Source organism: Megascapheus bottae, chromosome 3 (genome assembly GCF_031878675.1).
Source record: "Megascapheus bottae isolate mThoBot1 chromosome 3, mThoBot2.hap1, whole genome shotgun sequence".
Taxonomy (NCBI): Eukaryota; Metazoa; Chordata; class Mammalia; order Rodentia; family Geomyidae; genus Megascapheus; species Megascapheus bottae.
In genome coordinates this window covers 65,926,996-65,944,451 of record NC_143511.1, presented here as the reverse complement: position 1 = coordinate 65,944,451, position 17,456 = coordinate 65,926,996, and positions in this window count along the sequence as shown.

Sequence of the window (17,456 nt, the reverse complement as noted above, 5' to 3'; positions counted from 1 at the left end):
CACTATAAGCAAAACAGCATTTAACTACAGTGCTGTCACAGAAAAATACATATTCACACTATCAGATCCTGTCTTTTTTAATCATAGTGCTGAAAATTTTTTCTGTGAAAGCTCAGATAACATTTTAAAGCCTGATTGCCAGATCTTTGCTGCAACAATGCAACTCTCTTTGTACCTTCATTTGTTATGAAATCAGTGATAAACAAATGGCTTAACTGTACTCTTACACAGGGAATCCACTTACAGACAGTTTTCTCGATTTATCATATTCAACACTCGGCATCTATAATATATTTATTGTTATTATTTATTTTAAAAATGAATATTCCTGTAGTTTAAAGCATTCATACATTTGAGATTTTTATCCTGAATACACCACTATTCAGAGGTAAAGCTGTTGGGAAGTAATTGGTTTGTAAACATTGTGATATCATTGATGGATTAAATTATTGATAGATTCATAGCATGAAACCCTCTGGGTAAGTCAGTGGAAACCAAGAATTGGGTCTAGTTGGAGGAACTAAAATCACTGGGTCTGTGCTCTTGAAGCATAGGGGTATGCCTTGCTTCCAGTCTTCATCTCTTTATCTCTTAGTCACCATGATGTGAGTAGCTTCCTTCTTCTGTTTCCTCCACCATAATATTTTTGCCTTGCCATTAGTCTAAAACCAATGGAGCTAAACAGTAATGAACTGAAACCTATGAATTGTGACCTAAAATAAGTTGTTCCTCTGTTAAGTTGATATAAGGTTTAAGTATATTTTCATTTGCCTGAAAAAAGTACTTTCATTTGCTATTTTCAAGCATTTCATATAATTGTCCACAAAGTCCCATTTTAGAAGTGTACCTGTGTATGTGTTTATATATGGAAGGTGATGTGTTTGAAGTCAAAGAATATTTTAATTTCACTAACTAAATCTTTATAGGTGGAATTAAGCTTTATAGGTAGCATCAATTACCTTTAAAAGATGAGGAAATCGGGGCCGGGAGTTTGGCCTAGTGGTAGAGTGCTTGCCTAGCATCATGAAGACCTGAGTTCGATTCCTTGGTACCACATGCATAGCAAAAAGCCAGAATGGTGCTGTGGCTCAAGTGGTAGAGCTCTAGCCTTGAGAAAACCCAAGGACAGTGCTCAAACCCTGAGCTCAAGCCCAGGACTGGCAAAAGAAAAAAAGATAAGGAAAGGATTCAGAGTAAGAAGAAACACTTCTCAGCTCTCAGAAATCTCTGAATCAACAATAAAGCTGCCTTCTCTTAATGATGCATTTATATTCTAAAAGGAGATTAAAAACTAAATTTTTACATTTTCCTCCAGGAATAAAAATTTAAGTGACATTCAAGGAGAGTTTTAAGTAGTTAATATCAGTCTATCTTAATCTGTATATGCAATTATGTTATTTGTATAAAAAGACCAAGAGTTTCATTATCTTTATAATGTCTTACTGTATTTTTCCAAGAATGTGGCTACACTTTTCCACTGAAGTGTGAGAACATGATTGTCTTTTTTCCCCCTCTAGGATACAGGCTAGCTTATCATTTCCTTTGCCACTGGACAGAGAAAATTATCAGAAAGTGAAAGTAAAAAATTTCCTATTTCATCATGTGCATACTTCTCAGAAAAATAATGTACATAATTAATATTGAAGATATAAGGAATCTTAAAGTTTATCCAGTTCACATTTCTGAAGCATGAACTCAGTATGTAATCAGAAAGAGTTACAATCATAACTATTTCAATTTCAAGTTGAAAATAGTAACAATTTTAAGATATGTCCTGTTTGTAACCGTAAAGGTGGAAAGTTTTCATAGAATCTTTTAATCTGTCAAAACCCAGACATGATTTCAGTCGTTCTCTTGCATTTAAAGTAAGGAAATATGGATCCACACATAAAAATGATGCCAAGAGGAGGAAATGAACAGCCCTTGGCTTTTAGCTACTACCCAAGTAAGAAGGAATGATTTAATCATCAGTGTTTTAGTATTCATTTTACATAGCCTGGCCTTTTGGTGGCATTTAACTATTATTTCATATATTTCTGAAGTATTAGAAGCAGAAAGAAAAGGCTGAGCTGGAGTGTTGCTGCAATTACAAATATCTAGATAAACAAGGTAAGGAAGAAAGATCTATTTCACCCCCACAGCATTATAGGTTTTAGTTCATTATTGCCTGACTCCAGTGCTTTTAGTCCTATAACAAGGTAGAAACATGATGTAAAGTAAAAGGGCTCACATCATGACAGCCAGGAAGCAAAGAGACAAGAAGAGGCCAGTGTCAGATACAGACCTGCTCTCACTTTCCTACATATCCAGAATCACCTAAAATAGTGCCACATGATGGAGACCAAACTTTTAATGTATGGACCTGTGGGCGACATGCATATTCAAAACATAATGGGGAATTAAATCAAAGAGCAAGGCAACACACTAAAAAAAGTGAACACTATAACAAGCAACCAATGCTTTTGCTTGTGAAATGAAGGCAGTTTTCCCTTCGTTGGTTGAGATTTAAACCATGAAATGATTCGAGAAATAGATTGTTCTCACATCTACATAATGAGAGGTGTTTGAAATAGTAACATGTTCAGAATATTTTGCAAATATACTTCCTAAATATCCAGGTGTAGGATGGAAAAAAATTTATTAGTAATTTATGTCCCCACTGATTGTGACTTTCTACCTAGAATACTTACTTAGCTATGTATATTTAATGAAGCGAATGCCATATTTACTCAAAATTATTTTTAAATCCTTTTGTCCTTGAGACAGAATTAATATGTTTCTCCTACAACTCTACATTTTTCAGCACTCATTTTAATACCTGTTGTTGTTAAGGTACAGTACTTATTTGTCTGCAAGCTTGGCTCCCTCAATCAATCTTTGTGGAACCATGAGATGTTGCACTTACAATGCAAAGTACAAAGAATCCTCTACAAGGTAGGAAAGGATATGGGCCCTGAAAAATCTCGAGACAAGTCTCTCAACTATGATTATAAGAGACATTTCAGGCTGGTGCAGGGGCTCCTTCCTGAACTCCTACCTACTCAGGAGGCTGAGATCTGAGGATCGTGGTTCAAACAAGGCAGGTTACTAAAGTCCATGAGGCTCTTAACTCCAATTACTAGAGAATCAGAAGTGGCACTGTTGTTCAAGGGATAGGGAGGGAGCCTTCAGCTGAAGAGCTCAGGGACATTGCCCAAGCCCAGAGTCCAAGCCCCATAAATGACAAAAAAAAAGAAAACAGAAAGGTCTTTTCAAAAGTGTGATAGACACTGATATGATGATGAAGTTTTGATTGTTTAAATACACTGGTAAGAAACTTTTCTTTGAGCCTCGCTTCCTATGGAAATTCCATCTTAAAATCAAAGGAGCGCCAGGATTTCTGATATAAATATTTTTAAAGTTCATTTTATTATTTATTTATCTATTTGTTTCTTTATTTCTTTTGCCAGTCTTGGGGCTAGAACTCAGGGCCTGATGTCTGTCTGTCTGTCTGTCTGTCTGTCTCTCTCTCTCTCTCTCTCTCTCTCTCTCTCTCTCTCTCTCTCTCTCTCTCTCTCTCTCTCTCTCTCTCTTTCTCTCTCTCGCCTTCTCTGTGTGGATGGGGGGAAGTCATTTGACTTGAACTCGGCCAGGGCACTGTCCCTAAGCTCTTCACCTTCCCTTGACACAAGCCCCACTTCCAATTTTCTAGAGGTTAATTGGAGAAAAGAGTCTCAGGCCCTTTTATGCCCAGGGTTAGCTTTGAACCTTGAACCTCAGATCTCAGCCTCCTGAGTAGCTAGGATTATCGGCATGAGCCACCATGCTCAGCTGTCTTTTGGTTTTCTCAAGGCTACAGCTCTACCACTTGAACCAAAGCACCACTTTCAGCTTTATCTTTGTATGTGGTACCAAGAATCGAACCCTGGTCTTCATGAATGTTAGACAAGCACTCTACCACTAAGCCAAACCCTTGATACAAAGTTCAGTCTAGTTATTTTAGTTATTTCATTTTATAGATATAGTTACAGGAATAATGAAAATTTTGCCTCAAGAAAGGGACACTTGTGCTTATACGGAATAAAATGTAATTTTTTTCCATTTCTTCCCTGACAGTGAAATAGTTATATTTTGCTTACAGCCCAGACCTGTCATCACAGCACATGATATGTTTTTCTAATCCTGCACCTGTGCTAGAAGATCACCTGGAACAGAAAACTTAATTAATGGGATGCTTGAAAAATTGTTATTTCTATATCTGTAAGCTTCAACATTGGAAGGTAGTTTTATCATAAGGTAGTTGACAAAGAGTTATAATAAAAGACTTCAATCCAGGTGCATGGTGGCTCACACCTGTAGTCCTAGCTATTCAGGAGGCTGAGATCTGAGGATCCAAGGTTCAAAACCAGCCCAGGCATAAAAGGACCTGAGACTCTTATCTCCAATTAACTTCTAGAAAACAGGAAGTGGGGCTTGGCTCAAGGGAAGGGTGGTAGCCTTGAGCTGAAGAGATCAGGGACAGTGCCCAGGCTGAGTTCAAACCACATTACCCATAAAATATTAAAAATTCAAAAATTCAAAATTCCAAAAATAAAAGACTTAAGAAAGCTAATATATTTTAATAAGTTTACATAGGTTTAAATTCCATATAAGCATTCTGGAAGGACTCCATGTCATTAATCCAGATCTTTTCTGATTATTAATAACATTTAAAAACTTGCATAAAAAATTGAGTAGCAAACCTACTAGCACAACGATGTTCATTGCAGCAGTATTTACCATAGCAAAGATATGGAACCAACCCGGATGCCCCTCAGTAGATGATTGGATCAACAAGATGTGGTATTTATACACAATGGAATTCTATGACGCCATCAGAAAAAAATGACATCACCCCATTTGTAAGGAAAAGGAAAGACTTAGAAAAAAATCATACTAAGTGAAGTAAGCCAGAGGAACATAGGCTCAATGGTTTCCTTCATTTGTCATAATTAGTACAAACCTTGGACTCTCCTAGCAGAGATTTATATTAGAACAAAACCTAGATACACAAGGCCACATAGGATGAGGCATAATGAAAGGACCCCCAGGATATGGAAACAAGAACCATATAATGTTTGATTGTTGTTCTTAATGTACAATGTTATTTATCATCTCTTTTGTTGCCCCTTGGTTACAGTATCTGACCTTGTAATCTGGTATATTGTATATACGTTTATTTGAAATACAAAAGGGAAAGGGGAAAACAAGACGAGGGGAGGAGGGAGGGAAATGGGTACAAAAACATGAGAAGGGGTATCAATGTGTGTGAGGTAATGCACCTTCTATCTGGTGAATATAACTGTAACCCCTCTATTAATTACAATAAACAATAAAAAAAGAAAAAAAATGAGTAGCCATAGTTACACTGTGACACTCACTAGCTAAGTCGTGTCTGAAGAAGCCCATTGTTCTTAGATATTCTTTATTCTTCCCTTTTTCCATTACACCTTTGTTACATTACTGATCTCAATTCTCAGAAACTCCTTGTACATTTTCCTACACCACTTTTTCTAACACAAGTATGCTCTTCATTATGCACATCTTCTATGTTCTTCAGTTACCTTATTGTCTTGTCCATTTACAGTCTTGTCTTAGAAAAATTAAAGATACCAGATTCTGAATTGTCATTCCTCCTTTTCTCATATTTAACCATAGGATCCACTCTGTTACCTAAATATATATATATATATATATATTTTGCCTCTTGCCTGACCATACTACGACTTTCCTCAACCTACTCTTAATGCCTCACTTCCAGGGGGGGATTGTTCATTAATGCATGTAAAGATTTTATCCAGGCCCAGCCACTCATACCTGTAATCCTAGCTTCTCTGAAGGCTAATATTTAAGCATTGCCTTTAATGTCAGCCCAGGCAGGAAAGATTGTGAGACTGTTATATACAATTAGCAACCAAAAAGCTCAAAGTGAAGCTATGGCTCAAATGATTGGAGCAAAGACCTTAAACATAAAAGCATAGGGACAGTGCCTCGGACCTGAAACTAAGCACTAAGTCACTACTATATACATATGTACATACATACATACATACATGCATGCATACATACATGGCACTTTTACCCTTACAATTTATATTTACCTCATTATGATAGAATACAGTCAGAATACTACCTCACTCTGCCGTCTGATCTCAGAATAACCTGACTCCTATTCACCAGAACACTTTCTCTCATGATGCAAATATCCAACTAATGTCATCCTTTACAGCTCAATGATTTATCTGCCTGTTCTCCAACAACAACAACAACATTATGTATACTGTCAGACTCCAGTTTCACTGCTCAATCAATTCCACAAGTATGGAGATTCACTGCAAAATGTCTCATCTAACTAGTTTCATCTCCCCGCAACCATCACATGCATTTAGTATTCAAGCCTGACCTCAGATGGGGGAAGGGCAGAAATCAAGAACTTACATACATAAAATGATGTATATTTAATCATAGAAACTGTAGTGGATAAGAATTCAGTGAAGATACCAGACTATTGAAATGTAATTTGTCACTTGAGAACAAGAACATTTCCAACAGTCCTTCTACAAAGCATTCAGGTTTGTTCCAAAGGAACAAAACTCTGCTTCCCAAAAGTTTGAGACACAGAAAAAGAAGCCAAGGAGTAGGAAATCTCACAAAAATAGGCAAGGTAGTAGCAGATACTGCCTAATTTATGGCCCAAATGAAGTAGAAAAGAGAAAATTGATCTGAGGTTCCAGAAACTCAGAAACATGAAAAATTTGGGCCTGGTGCAGAAATAACTCCTTTTCCTTCAGGATGGTTAAGATTCGAAATAGATGTCTATGACCAAAACTTTTGAAGTAAATATTGGATATGGTTGTTTCCTCCTTATTAGTGTGAAATAGACTAAGTCTTTTGCTAGAAAAATCATTGCCAGCTGTCCTCAGAGTCCCTTTGCTGGGGAGTGCAGAATTGAATGCTTCAAAACTTGGTGGAGCCTTAATAAAATTCTGTAGAAATCTAGTTGGCTCATGTTCTTCAACCCTCCCGTTTGGAAAGAGGACAGGGCAGCACTCCTCACTCCGTAGTATGTTAGCAGGTAGCTGACAGAAAACCTACTATACTCTCTCTCTATTCCTCTGCCTTAAAGAAGATATCCAACCAAACAAAGGCCTGTAACAAGTACAGACATATTAGGGTCATCAGAACAATGATTTTCAGTGAGTTCTTTCCTAAAATTTATTTCTGTTTCAGTTTCATGTTAAAATGTAACACATAAAGAGGACGGCAAGGTGTGCTTTCATGCCCAATCCTTACTTTACAGAAAGGCTCAGTTAGTGTGATAAATTTGAAACCCGGCATGAGAGGTTATCAGGAAGGTCAGACCCACTCACGGGGTCGCTTTCTGTCATATTCCAGAGGTAGCACAAACCTGGAGGCCACCCTGTGTTAGACATAGCAGGTTCACTCATGAATAATGCTGCTAATGCGGTGGTACTGATGATTAAAGAAAGAAATGGGAAGATTATGATTCTTTGTAGTGGAAAAGGGAAATCCACCAGTGAACTCAGTCAGGCATAAGTCTGAGAAAACCAAAAGTTTTGTTTTTTTGGTTTTTTTTGTTAAAAAATTATCAGACTAAAGTAACATTCATCCTAAAAGAAGACTTTGTAAATTGAGGACAAATTTAGGATCTATTTCTGTCCTTTATATTACAAGCCCATGTTCATAGCATTCAATAGATTTTGCTGCCTCTTATGAATTAGCGCATAAAATAAATCAATTGCAAATAAAATGCAGTCCTGGATGCAAATGAATATGAAAATATACACTTAGCTGAAGTCCTGTGTACAAATTCATGATTCCAGTATTAGGAATCCACAGATTTATATATTGGAAATATTTCAACAAAAAAACACAAGATAGGCTTTCAAACTGAACTAAGTCACAAGGCCTAATGAGTTCAGCTTCTCTCCTAAGAGAATTTGCAATAAATTCATTCCATACTATTAATTATCATTGCCTAAAGTACCAGGAGTAAACTTCAAATAACTCATTTCGTGGAAAGTGTGGCAATTTGTTAATATTTGAGTTTTCCTAAGACAAATAACCATTGACATGCTCCAATTGTAGGCCTTGCAAAATCTGATTCACATTTCTGAAAATTTTCCCACAAAATATGAAAAGACTGAAATGTTGTTTGGTAAGAGTACGCTCATGAGGACAGACTAGAAGCTACTCTTGAAAAGACAATGTGATGAGGAAGTTTCAACTTCCAGGTAGGTGTTACACCAGAGGAAAAATAAACAAAAACAAAGACAAAAACAAAAAAACACCTCACCCTATATCTTAGAAGGAACAAATAGAAACATTCAAATGAACTTTAACTTAAAGAGTTTTGCTTGGTGATGTATTTTTATTAAAATTTAGTCATGAGTGGATCCCTATCCAAACACATGATCAAATATAGGAGCTTATTGGATATATAATTTTCTTTCTGTGATAGGTGAATTATAAAAGAATTATAAATTATATTGGCAAAGTACAAAAGAAACCTCAGCATTTACTATTTTCTTTCCACCAAAATTGTATTCAGTACGGATATTTAAGAAATATTCCCTGTGTTTATTCTTTAGTGGCATAGTACTAATGTTACATGTGTTGGCACATGTTAATGGCTTTGATATCTAAATTATGTTCTTGAATATCCCTATTCTAAAATCTTCAATTTTGGTATAATCTTCTGATCCATGGAACAAAATGATCTGAATAAGGAAATTCAAGTTATGATTAATCACAAAATTTTCATGGACTTGCCTCTTTTTAGGACTAAGATTTTACCATCTATTCTATGTTCTTACATGTTTAGGAGGTATATAATTAACTGAGCAAACATGTCATAAAAGGAAAGATATGAGTGATTTAAGTGAATCTTGATACATTTTTACAGTACCTCTATTACCAAAAGATTTTCTTCAAATATGTTTCAGTATGAATCAAAGTAAGTCATTATTTTCTTTGATTAATTTTTCCTGAAATGCACAGAAACTGGAAATGAATTTAAAAGATCTGTCTCCACTGAAATTACACTATAGTGAGTGAATAGGGTCATTATTCCCTCTAATTCACGGTAGAAAAATTATAATAGAGTGTATTTTATCTGCATTTTGATGTACCCATTGTAACACAATAAACCTGACTAAATTCTTTCTTCCATTTGTGCTTCTTCTCTTGGTAGTATTAATAATGTTTGTTTGTTTTGCCTGAAAAATCCTCAAAGATTTGGAAGTTGTCTTTGTTTATATCATCTTTTTAATCTTATTATTTAACAGAGCACAGCATTTTTATGCTTTCTTGCATTAGATAACATTTTAAGAATTCAACTTACAGTGTGTAATAAAATTATCTGGTGGTCCAGTTGAAATGATAAGCAATGCCACTATTTTAGCTACTCTTCAAATATAAAGTGTATGTGACTAAAAATACAACCTAGTCACTGATTTTTTTTTAACATTTGAACATAAGCCCATTAAAAGATATAATTTTATTGACTCTATAGACATAATGTTTTATTTCATAAATTAATGTGTATCTATGATATACAAACCCTTAACCTAATTTTGATTATGTTATAAAAAACTAAGTGCCAGTGATTGTATATAGAGATTCCCTTGTTTGTTAAACATGTCATTTGAAATATGATGTAAAAATCAATGTTAATAAATTCCTTAATAAAAAAGAATGTTAGAAACATTAAAATAAACATTTAAAGAAAAATTGTGCTTACTACTCAAAATCTTAGAATGTATTGACAATCATAAATTCATCTTCATATTGATGGGCCATCTTTATGCATGTTTTATTTATACTTTATTCAAAACTGCCCTATCTGTGATGGACAAGATGGTCATCTAGACATAGCAAACAATCTTCTGAACAAAAAATAAAACAAATTCATTCTATCGAACAGACTCACTGTCACTCAATATACACTTCAATTCTTAAAGAATTTGTGGTTTACATAGAAGAGAAGACACAAAGCAAACACTGTTCAGCAAACAGCTGAACAGATAATAATGTGAACAAGAAAACATTAAAAGTAGTAGATAAAGTGAGAATAAGGAGCACCCTTTATGGAAATAATGTCACTGCATGTTTCAAATTTCAGAAAATGTAGAGATGTAAGAGGAAACAAACAGCTGAGTGTCATGACTCATGTCTATAATCATATTCACTCCAGAAGATAAGATTCCGACAGCTTGGAGAAAGCCCATATGGAAAAGTCCTAATGACTCCATCTCCAAAATAAACTAAAAAGCAGTTTGGAGGCCGGGAGTTTGGCCTAGTGGTAGAGTGCTTGCCTAGCATGCACGAAGACCTGGCTTCGGGATTCCTCGGTACCAGATACATAGCAAAGAGCCGGAAGTGGTGCTGAGGCTCAAGTGGCAGAATGCTAGCCTTGTGGGAGGAAGGAAGGAAGGAAGGAAGGAAGGAAGGAAGGAAGGAAGGAAGGAAGGAAGGAAGGAAGGAAGGAAGGAAGGAAGGAAGGAAGAAAGAAAGAAAGAAAGGTGAAGGAAGGAAGAGAAGAGAAGAGAGAAAGGAAGGGAGGGAAAGAGGGAGGGAGGGAGGAAAGAAAGATACTTTCAGGAATGTAACTCCAAGACAGAGCGAAGAACTTGGAAAAATATTTCAAAAAACTTACTAACTTTAGAGCATAGCAGAAAGACTTTAACAGTTCTCCACAGTATTCCTTAAACACCTAATTGCAAAAAATGTTTTGGTCTGTGAGATTGGCCTTTAGTGACAGGGGGGAATATGGCAATAGAAACTTTCCAGTAAATATTTTCTTGCTGTGGTATGACAAATCCCACAGAGTGAAACGTTTGAAGTGTTGTCTGATTAAATCTATAAAATATGTTTGACTCTGGGCAAGTTCCTTCTCCCACAGCCTTCAATTCATTCATCATTAGAAAAATGAACTCAGGCTGGTTGACTTATGAAAAGTATTTTGAGGTGATTCTTTCCAGAGTCCACACATTATCCTTGCTCATTTCAACATCTTCACACATGTGATAGGTTGGTACTGGCTAAGGCAGAGACAGAGGCAAGAAGGTACAACCTAAAGAGAAATGAAATCAATAAACTGAGAGTAGATTATTTTCATACTTTGTCCTTTCTCTAGGGCAATATGCTTTCAAGGGTGGAGAGAAAAGAAGCCAGATGAGCTAGTGAGATCTGGAGAAGTCAAAAAGATGTTAGCAGAAAGGGATTAAATTTGGTGGAAAAGACTAATAAAATTATGAGATTCCTAGGCTATAATCTGCATGAGTTTTAGAAAGATAAACTGTGTGTTTGGTTTAGTTGTGTTCCATGATTCAGTAGGCAAACATATTGCTTTAGCCCTGTTTTCCTAAATTTTCCTCCTGCCCTCATATTCTTAGATTATAGTAACATCCTTCACAAATAAGAGAAAATTTTATAAGTGAACCAAAATATTTTATAAGTGAAGGAAAATACCAACCATAGGCTATGTTTTTTGATTTTCCCTTTATGCTTATCTCTCTATAATTGGACTCATGGCAGAAAAGCAAAGCCATGGAAGGTATCTCAGAGATTAATTATAAAAGCATGGATAAGTTACAGATGGGGAATGAAAAGAAGTAGAAAAATAACTCATAGAAGTTTATTCAGTTCACAAAGTGAGGACAAGAAAATTCAATATTGGCCTAATAGGCATATATATTATTAATTAAAAAGCCAAAATTAAGGCACACTATGGTGTAATTTTGAGCTTCAAGAATACTTTGCTGAAACTCAGTTTGTATTATAAACAAAAGCAGATAAACAAAATACCCTGATAAATCTGAAAGAAACACAGATACTTAAAATACTGCATGATAATCTGAGTAAAAGGCCATAATGCAATGATGAATATAAAAAGGCACAGTTACTTCCATGTTTTCCCTATAAGGTGGAAAATATGTTTTGACATTTAAAATTTATCCTAAGAACCAGTATCAATTCCAGTTAATGAAATAATCACAATGCAAGGCAAATAATGGTAGGGTATAGTTTGTAGATAACAACACACACATAAACTGAACAAATAAGCAGGGCGCAGGTAGCTGATGGCTGTGATCTTAACTACTTAGGAGACTGAGATCTGAGAATTGTGGTTCAAAGCCAGCCCAGGCAAAAAAGTCCATGAGATTCATATCTCCAATTAACCACCAAAAACAAGAAGTGAAAGAGCTGTGGCTCAAGGGGTAGGGCAGTAGCCTTGAGTTGAAGAGTTCAGGGACAATGCCAGGGCCCAGAGTTCAAGTCCCATAACAGACAAATTAATTAATTATTTACTTAATTAAAGGTAGCATCAAAGGTTCAAACGAATAAAATTATCTCAAACTAAAAAAGCTGAACACCAAAGGATACAAACAGCAAAATGAAAAGGCAGTTTAAGGGTTAGTAAAATACTTAGAAAGTATCTATCTGATAAAGTGTGATATGCAAAAATTTTAGTAACACATACAATTCAAAAACAGCAAAACAGGAACAAGCAGGTTTTTTTTAATGGATTGAACAAAAGTTTGGTACCAATTTTTTAAATAAGAACACAAAACAAATCAACAGGTTTATAAAATGGTGCTAATAATCATGAGTGACCAAATGTAAAAACAAAACCCCCATTAGCTAAAGGGTATGAAGAGATACCCTTTACATGGGCTAGGACTCAAGATAAATGATGTCCTGGGGAGGGTATGGAGAATGTGAAACCCTTGTGCTTAACTGGTATGACTACAGATTGGTGTCACCTTTTTTTGCAAACATAAGGGAAGTTCCTAAAGAACTTTAAGTGTTGGACTTGGTATGTAAAACAATACAGTATGTGACCCTGGTTTCAGTACCTAGCACCAAAAGCTTGCCCACAACAACCAAAAAGGAGGACTAACAAATGACCTTATCAATCTTATCATAAATGTGTTTCTGTGTTTACTTCAGCATTTTTCAAAATACCCAAGAATCAGAAAGAGCCTAAGTGTCTTTCAGCAGTTTTGCTAATTAGATAATCACATACATATCTAATTTATGCACATGTACTTGTGCATGTATGTAAGACTATTACTTAGCCTTACTCAGAAAGAGAACCTGATATTTGCCACACTGGATAAATTGGGAAACCACTAAGCAAAATAAAATTAGCCAGACATACAAATGGAAATATTTCATAATCTCATATAATAAAAAAGTGGTAGAAGAATTTTCAGACATTAATAAGAATAAGAAAATTCTCAAGATAACAGATAAAGAAGATTTTAAAGAAAACTGTTTAAAAAAAGAATAACCTTAGAGAAAATTTGTATATTTGGAAGAAAAGAAATGAGGTCACATTTGTATATATAATGAATGATATTTAATATGTTTACCCTGGACTAAATTTAAAACATAATATAAAATATAATAGGTTATAGAAACATATTAAAGTGGTTACTTTTTGATATTGATTTTGTTTTGTTTTCTAAAAAGGACAGAGTACAGGATAAAAAAGATAAATTTTATTAACACAAACACATGAATTTGATTATTTTGCTTAAGTTTCATCTAACAACCTGTCTGCCTTGCAAAGTTATTGTTCCAAGGCTTACTTTTTTTCTGGACAGAAAATCTGCAATAACTATGCATTATATTATTTTAATATCTTAAAGTTGTCTCTGAGCTTCTATTATATATTTGAGGATTTTTGCTGCACTTTTCAGTTGGCAAATATCTGTGGTTTCCTTTTGTGTGTATCTTGGTGGCTTTCGGTATATTATATGCATTTGCATAAAATGAGCTCAAGGAGCATTCTTGAAAACTGTTAGGTTTGTGTTTTTCAGTTAGAGCATTTTGCCAAACCTGAGCATATAGAGATAATGTAAATATTCAGGAATTTTGAATATATATGATAGATATCACAAATACATAAATAAATGACTAAAAGCCATTCCATTCTTTCCCCACATTTCATTAATGAAAGGAAATCTATCTATTTTATAAACTTCTTTATTAAAGGATTACAAACAGTAGTAATAACAGAATAGAAATTTATTAATGAATTAATCAATGCATCAAAACAAACAAAATGTGTTTAAGAAAAATAATATTCTTTTCAGTGTTCTGTTTCAATGAGGTTAATGCTCTCAGTCATAATATATCCTGCATAGAAAAAAATCAGCAATAAAATGGAGTCCTTATTTCAAAGCTGCTTACAGTATAACTAAGAAGACAGACATCTACTCAATGTGTTCAATAAGCTGGGTAAGAATAAAATATAGAACATATTTTCAAAGGGAGCAAGTGAAAAAATCAATATTAATTTCCAAAATATATGTCCATGTGATATGACTAATTGCTATCCCTTAAACAATAGAAAATATTTCTCAGCTGCTAGAATTGCTGCTGCATAATAATTTTTGACCTTTGCTCATCTTGAAGCCATCTACCACTCTATGAACTTCTCTTAGGTAAGAAAATCTACAACAACTTGATTTACCACTGCCTTGAACAGATGATGATTTCCTAACTTTTCTTGAAATTTGCATTCCAGAGTTTTCTGACTGGTCTACAGAAAATGAAAGAGTAAAAAGAAACACTAGCATCCATTTTGAAATTTGTTTTATGTAATAATGTTCCAACGTTGGCCAATAATGCTTTATTCAAAATGATTAGAAGAACTCAAAAGAATTAGAAGTCTACCTGGATGAGGCTAATATAATCTTCATATAGCATTCATCAGGATTTTACTATAAATCTGCACAGTCTCATATAACTATCTTTCATGAAGAGGTCACAATTCTATCCATCTTCTATCAAACACTATGACCTAAAGTGTCATTTATATACTGAATTGTTGCCAATGATGGTCCTAAACCTTTTGTCACCAGTCTGAAATAAGCATAGAACTCCAAAGTATGCGTTTAGAAAATGTTGTGATGATTTATTTACTTCCATAATTAAGCCCATATAAAGAAATGCACACATAAATTTGTTTGTAAATTTACTTGGTGATGGCATGTCAATAGTGATGATTAGAAATGCATAGCAACATAATATTCTAGTTTGTGGCACCTTAAGGTTTATTAGTTGCTATTTGTAAAAAAAAAAAGTGAATGTAAAGCTCAGTATATACAAGAAATTTTTTCTTTGCTTTTAATAAAATTCAAAACAAAGGGCCTGGAGTTAGGCCTTGCTGTAGAGTGCTTGCCTAGCATTCATGAATACCTGGGTTCAATTGCTCGGTACCACATACATAGAAAAAAGCTGGAAGTGGTGCTGAGGTTCAAGTGGTAGAATTCTAGCTTTGAGAAAGTCCAAGGACAGTGCTCAGCCCCTGAGCTCAAGCCCAGGACTGGCAAAAAATAAAATTAAAACAAAAAAAACCACAATTAACATATAGTAGGTTTAAAAAATAGTACTTGGTGGCTGGGATTTTGCCCTAGTGGTAGAGTGCTTGCTTAGCATGCACGAAGATCAGGTTCAAGTCCTCAGTACCACATACATAGAAAATAGCCAGAAGTGATGCTGTGGCTCTTGGTAGAGCGCTAGCCTTGAGGAAAAAGCCCAATGACAGTGCTCAGGCCCTGAGTTCAAGGCCCAGGACTGGCAAAAAAAAGATCTAGAGAATTTATTCTGTATAATTGATACTACTTAGTTGAACTTTAATTTATCAAGATATATTCTTGTTTTGGTAAAAGAAAATGATATCTTTTCTGAATGTGACAGTAATATCAAAACAGTTTTGAATTAATGACCAAAAGACTGTTTTTGTAGATGTACGATTCATCATGTTGTGTTTCATTTTGGAATCCAGTGTAAAATTTGTAGAGTGAAAAACCAGTGTTATTTTTAGCATATAAATTATTCAAACCATCAAGAGCAAAATCAAAAGCTACCATAGATATAAAGATGTATAGACACAGATCAAAAACATTATTGTCTCTGTGTGTGTGTGTGTGTGTGTGTGTGTGTGTGTGTGTGTGTGTGTGTGTGTGTGTGTGTGCGCGCGCTAGTCCTGGGACTTAAAGGCCTGGGAGCTATTCCTGAACTTTTTGTTCAAGGCCAGTGTTCTTCTACTTGACTCACAACTCCACTTCTGGCTTTTGGGTGCTTAATTGAAGATGAATCTCATGGACTTTCCTGTTTAGGCTGACCTTAAACCGAGATGATAAGAACTCAGACTCCTGAGTAGCTAAGATTACAGGCATGAACCACCAACACCTAGCTCTACAATTTTCCTTGTAAGAAAACATTACCTACATGCTAACCAAAACAGAATAGCAGTGGTCATCTTTTTCTGAGGACTTAATTTGGAATAAAACATAAATTAAAAAAAAACTTTTACAGTATGTAGTTTAGGATTGAAAAACATTAACTTGAATATTTTCCATGACCAGGTTGACTGAGCCTATGACAAAGATACCTAGTATTACTTTTGAAGATCATATAAATTAGCATGTTAAGAAATTGATAAGGTACTGGAACCAAAACTCCTAGAATGAAGTTGCCAGATTATTTTTCATTAAACTTGATGAGTGTTCATGTATACATTAATTTTCTTTGTTCTATGATATAGGGTGGCATGAAAGATGGGAGGAAATTTCCTGAAGCACCTAAGTGGAGGCGCTCTCTCTCCTCTCTCTTTTTCTTTATCTCTCCATCTCTGTATCTCTTTTTCTTTCTTTCTTTCTTTCGTTCTTTCTCTTCTTTTCTTTCTTCTTTTCTTTTCTTTCTTCCTCTTTTTTGGCCAAGGCTCAGGCTTTAACTAAGGGCCTTAAGCACTGTCCTTGGGCTTTTTTCCCAAAATTAGCACTCTACAATCTGAGCCACAGTACCACTTCCAGCTTATTCTGTGTATATGGTTCCTAGAAATCAAACTCAAGGCTTCATGCAAGCTAGGCAAGAACTCTCCCACTAGGCCACACTCTCCCTCTTCCATCTCTCTTTTCCGTCCCCTCTTTCAGCCATAGAGGAAGGGAAAGGGGAAGGCCTGGAAATAGCATCATCTGTATATCATTCATCTTGTGTCTCATTAGCGTCTGAAGTCTTCAGCTCTGAACGTGAGGCTACTATTGTAATTCACCATGGTTACTTTGGGGCATAGTTTTCTTTTGGTGGGCCTGCTTAGAAAGTTCTAGCTCTGCTGTGGGACAGAAGAGAGAAACTTAGGTGTGATAGTTCTAAATCATTGTTGTTTTTGGCTCAGTTAATTGCTGATGATCAGTAATCTAGTGGCTTGTGTCAGAGCAGTAGTTTCTTTTTTTTAAATTTGTTTGTTGTAAAGGTAATACACACAGGTCAAGTTATCAGTACATTTCTTTATGAGTGCTATTACCTCTTCACTGGTTTTCTCCCAGATTTTCCATCCCGACCCCTCCGCAATGAGTTGTAAAGTTCCTTTTCAACACAGTGTCTAGTGAGAATCACTG